Below are 10,233 nucleotides of genomic sequence, written 5' to 3'. Positions count from 1 at the left end.
CTAAACTTGGGTTGGAGCTATTTTGAGCTAAAGTCAGGAGGACCCTTTTGCTTCCCTCAAATCACACCATTGGCTGTTGTGGGGTGACCCCCACCTTTTCATTAGGCTAATTCTGGGAGTCCTTGAGTAAGCAAATGGCCCATTTTATTTTATTTAAGAACTGGCTTTACAAGTCTACACTCACATGTGTTTTATCTCCTTGAATTGTCTGTGAATGGTGGTGGTCTGATTAAAATGTTCTTAGTGACTCATCCCTGCTGGTGGAGTCGGGGGAGCATGTCTACCGCAGAGAAGGTCAAATCCAGCCAAGTAAGATATATTTGTTCCTTTCCAAGCTCACAAAGGGAAATGAAATGTTAAGGACAATTGTTTTGGAAGATCCAGTCTCTGAATCCTAGCTTACAAGAAAGAAAACACTTAATTTCAAAGGGATGGATGGATACCAGGTATTTCCCCACAGTTTTGAAACTTAATTAATTTCTCTGCCACTGACAGAGCCAGCCTGCCATTTCAGCTCATTCTTAGCATCTTTAGATTCAGAACTGAGCCCTAGAAGCAATACTTTGGTCTCTATCTTTGATATTCTTCTTGGGTGGCAACAGTTCTTAAATTTAGCCTATGGACCCTGGACGACCTGCCCTCTGAGCCCCAGACCACCTGCCCTCTGGGGTCACTTCCTGTCTAGGTAGGAAGTTTAAAAAGTCTCCAGTACTAAGCAGTGCTGCAGCAGACATGGATCCTGTGGGAATGAGAGAGAGTGGAGCTTGAGGTATCCCAGCCATAGGCCCAGCGGCCAAAAGTCTGTGTTGGAACAAAGGAGAATTTTGGGCTCAGCAGGAAGTGTGGCTCAAGAGCCATATCGCTCTCTTGGCTCTCTGGCCTGGGGGGGCGGGAGGCGGTCCTATGACAGAGCAGAATCTGTTTCTGTGAAGGTTGTTGAGCATGGAGGCTGTAGCATTCTGTGGCCAGAACTCAGAATGGAGGAGATGGTGAGAAGACATGATGGACCTGAGGGGCGACACGTGAGGGCCCAGCACTGGGCCAGGCCAGCCTGCGTCCAGATGGAGCAGGAGTTCCCAGGCCATTGCTAAGGCAGGAGACAGGTGGCATAGCAGGACCCAGAAAATGACATCTTCAGCCCACGTGGCCATCTTCTTGGGGAGAGCCTGCAAAAGAGCTGGGTGGAGGTGGTAGCATTACAGGGGTCACAATTTCCCCTCCCCCGCTGTTGATGCTGTCATTGGGACCCTGAACTGCTCTCCACACAGGTATGGTTGGGCAAATATGAGTGACACTCGTGTGTTGGGTTGTGGAGACTTGGTAAATATGGCTGACTCATTGTCCACATCCTTTTGAGTGTGGGAAAGTCCCTAGAGTTCATGACCCAAGAAGCTGAGTGTTGCCTTGGCCTGGGCTCCGAAAGGTGCAAGTCACCCACTTGAGACAATTGGCACCGGAAGGGCCAGTAGTCTGACTCGAAGGCTTCCTGACTGAGAGAGGGGCTGGTGTGCAGAGGGGGACGCCATGCCCCACCCAAAAGAGTCACTCAGGAATGAAAGCAGAGACCTGGAGCTGCCAGGTGCTTCCAGGGACTAACCCAGAGAAGAGACAGGACCAGGACCCTAAGAACATTGTGGAATTCTGTATGTTTTGGAAGATCATCTGTGTTATCGTTGCTTAGGGAGGCAACAAGGGGTTGGGACACAAAGCCTTTCTCTGGAGGAGGAGTTCCCGTAGGGCTGGTGGTGAGCAGCACACGAAGTCAAGGAAGTCTCTGGGCCTTGCTCGGGAACACTGGGTCAGGCACAGACCAGCCTCCAGGCTTCTCCTTCTTTGCAGAAGGGTTTGGTTGCTCTGTTGTAACTCAGTTAGGGCTGTGACCCCTACATAGGTTCCCAGTCTATTCATTCCAATAAATTATGCCATCTTGGCCAAGGACGTCATCATCTCCTGCTATCCCGGGCCAGAAAACTGAGTTGCTTTTGTGATGTGCCCTTCAGTCCATGATGAGTAAACAAGCACAGAGGCTAGTGGGCTGCGGACCATACTGGGTGCTTTACAGTTTGTCTTTTTGTTTTTTGACTGGGTACATGGAACTTTATTGATGGCATATGATAAGGCCATCAAGGGCTTGGCACATGATAAGGGCTCCCTAAGCCCACCGCCTTCTCCAGGGGCTCTGGGATGGAACAGGTCTGGAGATTCTCAGTGTACATAAGTGGGGGAAGGACTCCTCAGCAGCTGAGGGCACCTCTCTCCCCCTTGTGCTCTTGCTGGGGCTGGTGATCCAGGAGGTGTTTACTCCTTGGAGACCATGTGGACCGTGAGGTCCACCACCCTGTTGCTGCAGCCAAATTCTTTGTCACACCAGGAAGTGAGCTTGACAAAGCGGTCATTAGGGCACTGCCAGCTCAACATCAAAGATGGAGGAGTGAGTGTCACTGTTAATATAGCAGGAGACCACCTGGCTCTCAGTGTAGCCCAGGATTCCCTTGAGGGCATCCTGTGATGCCTGCTCCAGCACTTTCTTGATGTCATTGTATTTGGCAGCTTTTTCTAGGCAGCAGGTTAGATCCACAGCCTACATGTTGAGGGTGGGGACATGGAAGGCCATGCCAGGCAGCTTCCCTTTCAGCTCGGGGATGACTTTGCCCACAGCCTTGGTGGCACCAGTAGAAGTGGGGATGATGTTCTGGGCAGCCCCTTGGCCATCACGCCACAGCTTCCCCGAGGGCTGCCCACAGTTTTCTGGGTGGCAGTGATGGCATGGACTGTGGTCATGAGTTCCTCCATGATGCTAAAGTTGTCATGGATGACCTTGGCTGGAGGGGGGTCACACAGTTGGTGGTACAGGAGGCATTGCTTGAAGGAGTTGTTATACTTCTCATGGTTTATGCCCATCACAAACAACGAGGCGCCAGTAGAAGGAGTGGAGATGATGACCCTCTTGGCCCACCCTGCAGGTGAGCCCACGTCTTCTCCAAGGGAGTGAAGATGCCAGTGGACTCTACAACATATTCAGCACCAACATCATCCCATTTGATGTGGTGGGATCTCACTCCTGGGGCATGAAGATGACCTTCCTGTTAATGACAAGCTTCTTGTTCTCCACCTTGACTGTGCCATTGAACTTGCCATGGGTGGACTCACACTGGGACATGTAGACTATGTAGTTGAGATAAATGAATGGGTCATTGATTGGTCATTAATGGCCACAGGATCCACTTTGACAGAGTTAAAGGCAGCTCTGGTGACCAGGCACCCAATCTAGCCAAATCCATTTATTCCAACCTTTTACCATGGTGCTTGAGGATGCACTGGCCCTGCGCGAGAGCAGAGGAGTAGAGAGCTTTACAGGTTGTAAGGACAATGGAGTGGCTTGGGCTCTTTTTGACCTTCCTACCACGAGCCTCTGCAGCCTCCACCTGCAGCCTGTTTTGCGCTTAGGTTTCATTGCCCACGTGTGATGATGTGTTACTACAAAAAGCGCTTGGGAGCGTGAGTGCGGGGCATGCCTGGGAACACCCGGGCTGAGAAGTTGGAGAACATGGGGTGTGACCATATATATAAATAAGGACATCTGGGCCAGGAGATCATCATGAGAGAGGAGAAAAGAGGAGAGAAGCGAGAGAGGGCATGCAGAGATCACAGGGGCTGGGAAATTCGGTTGCTTTCTGCCTCCCAGCCTCCCTCCCTGCCTGCCTCCCTCCCTGCCTGCCTCCCTGCCTCCCAGCCTCCCTGCTCGCCTGCTTGCCTGCCTGCCTTGTAGTCGGCCTGTATCTGGTTCCCCACTTCAGCATAAAGACCTGTCAAATCTACCAAGAGTTCCAAGATTCTCTGTTTGCCCTGATCAACCGTGACCCTGCCTGGCCCGGGATGCTTGCACGGCACAGGTATTTTTGCATTTACTTTTCATAATAATCTGGTGAGATGGGTAATGTTAGTCTTGTTTTACAAAGGATGAAACTAATACTAACAGGTGAAGCAGCTGGTTCAACCTTAAAGATAGTATGTCTGATGGCAGAAGCCACGTCCTTCCTCCACCTCCATGCTGCTACTTAGAGCTCTCAGTCTGGATCATCCTGTGAGATCCCTTCTCCAGGAAACACACCCCTAAGACCTGTGTCAGCATCTCCTGGGCTGTTGTTAGGAAGAATCACGGATGGAGTCTAGACCCCTGGAGTCAGTTGGTGGGGCTGGATCCCACCCCTTGTCTTTTCAGCAAGTCCTACAGGTGATTCTGACATCGCTCATGCTCAAGACTTCTGTGGCTGACGGGCATCTCTGATTGCTAGACTTGGTCTCAACATTTTTGCCAACTGCTCCCTATCCCGTTGTAAGGGAAAAATGAAACAGACTAGCCTTGGATCACCACTTCATGGGGGGGTCACTTCAAGTGATAATAGTCAGAAAAATGGAACTTCAGGGTCCAGACAGGACTCTGGTCAAGTGGGTGATGGGCCCTGAGCCATCTGGAGGCCATGTTTGCTGACCACTGTCACTATTTACAAAGATGTTATGCATGCTCAGCTTTGTGTTCTCTGACAACCCTGTGAGGTCGGTGTTAATATTCCTGTCGTTTGCTTGATACAGAAAGTAAGATTTAGAGAAAAGTTTGATGCCCTTGCTTAAGGTCCCATAACTCGTTTAAGTGTTGGAACCTGGATGCAAACCCAGGCCATGGCAAATAATATTCAGTGGCTCTTTGACTGTTTCAGGATAGCAAGTCTTGAGATCAGCGAGCTTAAGTGTCTGCTGATAGTTTTGGCTGAATGGATCAACCACGCCTTCAGCCATTCAACACTGACATCTTATTGAACTGAGTCTGCTAGATCTTGTGTGGCCTCCACAGTTCAAGAAGAGGTACTTCTGCCCAGAAACAGCGTGACTAGGAAGAGAACTCATATGCAAGAAACTAATAACTCAGATAGGCTAGCTGGGACCTTTGCTCTGTGGGTCTGTGTGTGAGAGTATGCGTGAATGTGTGAGAGTGTGTGTGTGTGTGTGTGTGTGTGTAATGAGGGAAAGAAGGAGGCAGTGTTAAGAAGATGGACTTCAGGGAAGTGATGTGGCTCCTTAACCTGGTTCAGAGGATGTGGGGACCTCAGCGTCCTGCGGGGCTGGTAGGATGGGAGGACTCCATGTGGGGCTGATATTCCAAGTCCAGCTGGCAGCACATTAGCCAATTTGGGTAAGTTTTTAAAAAGACCAATACCTGGGACCGGCCTGAAGATATGCATTTCATTGACCAAGCTGAGGACTGGAAACAGACAAGAAGGTTTTAGAAGTCTCCTTCGTGATTCTAATGACTGTCTGCATTGAGTGCATGTTTTTCCAGCATCTCCTGGGCCACCCCCCCCACCCCTCCCTGTTCTCCATCTTGAATCCAAGCCACAAATCTTTCACCAGACTTCTTGGTGCTGGGCCTCCTTGTTCTTTTTTGTGTGTGACCGAGAGGTCAGATGACCACGTATCTGCCGGCTCGGAGAGGCTGCACCTGTTGCTGTAAATCTGGTGTCATTTCATCATCTCCCTGCCCAGTGTATTTTGAGCATCTTATAACTACATCTGGATGGACGATTTGTTGTCTTCTGCTAGGTAGCAGCCTGAGGAGTCACAAGGAATGCCATTGTAAATAGAAGCTGGATGAGTTTATTCACGGGCAGTTCTGCTGATTACTTTTGAATGTTACTGACCAGAGCTGGCTTTTACAGGTCTCCTCTTTCCTTTCTTTGTTGTTGGGAACAGCTCATCAAATAAGTCACTTTTGTAAAGGCCGAGTGAATGCTAACTATGTCTCAGGGAAATTCCCTTTATGTGGGAGCTTTAGTGAAGTCTGAGGAAACGGTCAGAAGTCTCCCCAGAGTAATTCAAAAGATAAAAAAATCTGGGAGATAAGAGCTTTGTAAATGTATTTGACAGTGCATGAATGCAGTGGTTCTCAGTCATGGCTGCAAATTAGAATCTTCCAGGGAGCTTAAAAAATCAAAAACAGAAAACCCAAACCCCAAGTTGCAGCTGCACCTTGGAACAATTTAATAGGAGTCTCTGGATGCAGGACCTGGCATCAGTGTTTTTTTAAAGCTCCTCAGATGATTCATTCCAGTGTGCAGTCAAGGTTAAGAACCACTTTGTGAAGGGATAAGGGAGGCTTAAAAAATAAGCAGGTGCCCCAATAAGTTGCAAGGAAGAGGGAAGTGTAAGAAGGCAAGGTTAGGGGATAGTCATATACAGCAGCTTTGGAATGCAATAGTTAAGCGCAGCCAGTTCCAAGAACTCAGCTTAGCCTTAAGAAACTGATGGCTGCTCTCCAAACATCCTCACAATCCCATTTGCATCACGAGGCCCAGCGCACATGTAAGGGCTGATAATGAGAGCAGCACCCTGTTTCTTCTGTGCCCCTTCGCCCAGGGCAGAAGGGAGTTGAAGATCACCCTGATTCTCTATGCAGGGTTAGGAAAGTGCTGGAGGTAGAAACTGAGTGATCCTTTTTGGAGGGTCAGACTGAGAGAGCCCCCCAACTTTTGCATTTGTGGTTCTCTATAAGGAACAGATAGATACAGTGACACCCACAAGACATGAGTCCTTCACCCGAATTCTTAGGTGAACAGGTGTGTCAGCTTCATCAAGGTGTAAGCAGTCAGCTGGGATGACATCGCTTTATTTTGAAATAATTTCAAACTGACAAAAGTTTGAAAACTTACAAAAGACTTGCAAGAATACTAAAAAAAAAAAAGTCCTACTATTAAACCAGGTCTAATTTTTGTTCTTGCTTGCAACTTAGGACCAACCCAAGAAAGTCAATTATGTACCCCATCCCTCAGCAATTAGGATCATCCCCTCAAGTTAATGGTTCTTGACAAGTTCATGGTTAATCCCTCCCTCCCTCCCTCTAGATGTACATGAATCTGTTTTTCTAAACATTTCCGTATCTATCTCCTATGAACAAGGACATTTTCTCGCATAACCATAGAACGATGGAAGTAAGCAAAACCCTATCCAATGAGCAAAGCAAAGGTTATTTATTCTGAGCTTGCTGCAGCACGGGACTCAGCCATGGGCACGTGCATTTTAGCAGAGGTGTGAAGACAGGCAGAGGAGCAGGAGAGCTTTATAGTGGAAGGGACAAGGGCTTTAGGTGTGTCCTGGCTGGAGACTGTGGGCCTGGGGAGGCCAGTGAACTAGAAGAGGGGATGATCCCGTTTGCTTAGGATGGGTGCATGTTTGACTTTCTTGGGTTGGTCCTAAGTTGCAAGCAGAAACAAAAATTAGAGAAGGGCCTCCCCGGTGGGTGGCGCGGCAGTTGAGTGCCATGCTGCGAAGCTGTCCGCAGCCTCTGCAGTGCTGGTTCGTTTCCCCACCGGCCAGGGAGATACCCAATGGTGCAGCAGACCTCTCCTGCCGCCCGCTGCTCCCCTCAGCAGTGTCCTCGGTCCATCTGCCTGCTCTGCTCCCCGCTCTGGCTCTGGTGAATTCTCTCACCCTCCCATGCTTCTGACTGTACCCAGTGCATGTATAAATAAATAAATAAATAAATCTTTTAAAAAAACCCACGAAAACAAAAATTAGAGAAGCAAACCCTTATTAATCCAGCCCTGGCTATTTGGGGTCAATTGTTACGGAAGTTATTGCTTAGCTTCCTACCTTCTCACTAGAGACAGCAAGTGGACTTCCTAGAAATCTGATTTCTGCGTGGCTGCCTTCCTGGGCGGCTTGCTGTGGGTCAGGAGCTGGTTTCCTGGGCAGGTTGCTGTAGGTTTTGGGCAAAGTTCTATTTTTATAGGTGGATGGGGATCTGACTATTGTCCCCTTGTGTATTCAGGCTTGCAGTATAATGATCAAGTTCAAATTTAACTTTGGTATAAAACATTGTTGTCCGGCCTGCTCTCCATGGTCAAGTTCCACCCGCTGCCACAATCATGTCTTTTGTGGCAATTTGCTCCGAGTGCCAAATGCAATGGAGGAGCTTGCGTTGCTGTCCCCGCCCCCACCCCAGTCCTGTCTCTTAATCTCCTCTCATCTGCAAGAGTTTCACAGCTTCCCCCCCTTTTCTTTCCCCATATTGACATTTGTGGAAGCACACAGGCCAGTTGCTTGAAGAGGCACATATATCCCACGTGACTAAGAAAATGTGTCCAACCCGTGCCCCTCCAGGCGCTGCTGCCGCTGCTGCATCCTGCCCTGGGACTCTGGGAACTGGGTGGTTGCCACTCAGGTGACCAGATAACCAGCCCTTCAGTGAGGACACTGCCTGGCACATCTGCAAGGCACATCTGCCTGTCGCCTGAGGAGCGCTCATAGGCAGAGCGTGGTACCCACGGTCACGTCCTTGAACAGTTAATCCTCCCCAAGGCCAAGAGAGGTTGTGAAATGTGTCTTGGTTCCATTTGTGGAAATATGTTCTTTCATTCGCCCGGCCTCCCTCTGCATTTCACACACTCAGACGCCGGTTCGCCCTCTCTCCTCTCCTTCCTGCCTGCTTGTCTCTCCAGTTGCCCATCTCTGCAAGATGCCAGAAACATTTTCCAGGCCCTGTGTGGAGAGGGTCAGGGCGCCGTTCTGGCAGGAGGGGGTCGGGGGGCAGCTCTTCTTCCTGGATGGTTAAAATTGCCCTGTGCACTCTGAGAGCACCAGTGCCCAGGGGCTCTGGGGGCTGGCCTGTTGCTCTGAAAACATTCTCCCCTCAGTCACTCAAAGGGTGATTTCTGGATCTGTCAACAGCCTGGATTGTAGCTAAAATCCCCTCTATCTTCATCCCTCTTAATACACTGAGCGGTAACAAGATTTTACTTAGTTGGGGGGGTTGGACTAAAATAAGCTTGCTAGGTGCAGCAGTTAAGATTATGGTCTTTGCAGTGCAAAGTGAGTATCTTTTAATTCAGTGATCCTCAAACTGTAGCTGTGCATAATAATCACCCAGGAATTTGTCATAATGTACATTCCAGAACCTCTGGAGATTGTGGTGCAAAAGCAGTACTTGAGGGGCCTCCCTGGTGGTGCAAGGGGTTAAGACGCAACGTATGAAGCACTCCGCGGCCTCTGCGGCACAAGTTCAATCCCCAGCCGGCCAGGGAGCTACCCACGTGGCGCAGCAGACCTCTCCTGACTTGCCCGCTGCTCCCCTCAGCAGTGTACTTCTGTCAATCTGCCTGTTCTGCTCCCAACTCTGTCTCTGGTGAATCTTCTCACCCCCCACACCTCTGGCCTGTACCCCAGTTCTTGTATGCATAAATAAATAAATCTTAAAAAAAAAGGTTATGGTCTTTGGTGTCTGGGTGTCTGGCTTAAAGCCCATCTTTACTATCTGGGCAAATTGTTTAACCTCAGCTTCTTTGGCAGTGAGATGGGGCAATTTTAGCTGTTTTATAGGGTTGGAATGAGGGTGACATGTCATGCTAAATAATGGCATTAACACAGTGGCTGGGAAATAACAGCCCTCATTGAATGTTAATCATTACTTTGCTCATCACTGAAGTAGAACGTTAAAACTCACTTGCTAAAACTCAAGAGTCTGAGTTTGGGTGTCCCCCGGGTGTGGGTGTAAATCAGACCGCCTGTCACCTACTGGGTGAGGTGGGACAATTGACACTTCTCCGAGCCTCTGTGCCCCTCCTCTGTGGAATGGGAATGACCATCTCTCATTTCATCACGTCCAGAGGAAGAAGCCAGCATGGTGCAGCGTGCACAGATGCTACATGAGGCAATTGCTGCTGCTTTTCTTATTCACAACCCCCGCTGGCCCCAGCACAGCTGAGTCATATCTCTAACAGGAAAAGGAGCAGCTATTTTGCCTTATGTCAAGACAGTGATGGGACCAGACTTTTTAGGATCCTGATTCCAGGTGTTTTATTCACACTTAAAGAGCATCCCCATGGGTCTAAAAAGCTCTCACCAAGACAGACTCCTTGGAATTCTCCTCTAGCCCAGTGAGGGAAAAGTGGAAAATGGGACAATTCATTTTTTGGTGCCTGGCTCAAGTCTTTCTTTTCTGTGCCTCCAAGATGGGGCTTCTGCCATCTCTGGCTCTCCTAGATCTTTCCCTCTAAGCTTCCTTTTTGAAATACTTATTTTTTTTTTTAATAGAGGCATGTATTTATTTATTTATTTATTTATTTTATTTGTTTGTTTGTTTTGTTTATACATGCACTGGGTATAGTCAGAAGCACGGGAGGGTGAGAGAATCCACCAGAGCCAGAGCGGGGAGCAGAGCAGGCAGAAGGACCGAAGTACACT

The 10,233-nt window shown here is 49.0% G+C and overlaps 1 pseudogene; it reads right to left on the bottom strand.

Moving 5' to 3' along the window:
• Nucleotides 1-2,298: 2,298 nt before the first annotated feature.
• LOC119249376 (glyceraldehyde-3-phosphate dehydrogenase-like) lies at nt 2,299-4,050 on the bottom strand (annotated as a pseudogene).
• Nucleotides 4,051-10,233: the final 6,183 nt, after the last annotated feature.

This window comes from Talpa occidentalis, unplaced genomic scaffold, assembly GCF_014898055.3.
Source record: "Talpa occidentalis isolate TD23 unplaced genomic scaffold, MPIMG_talOcc4v2.1, whole genome shotgun sequence".
NCBI classification, from domain to species: domain Eukaryota; kingdom Metazoa; phylum Chordata; class Mammalia; order Eulipotyphla; family Talpidae; genus Talpa; species Talpa occidentalis.
Note: the sequence above shows the minus strand (reverse complement) of the source record. Positions and strands in the feature narration are given on the sequence as shown.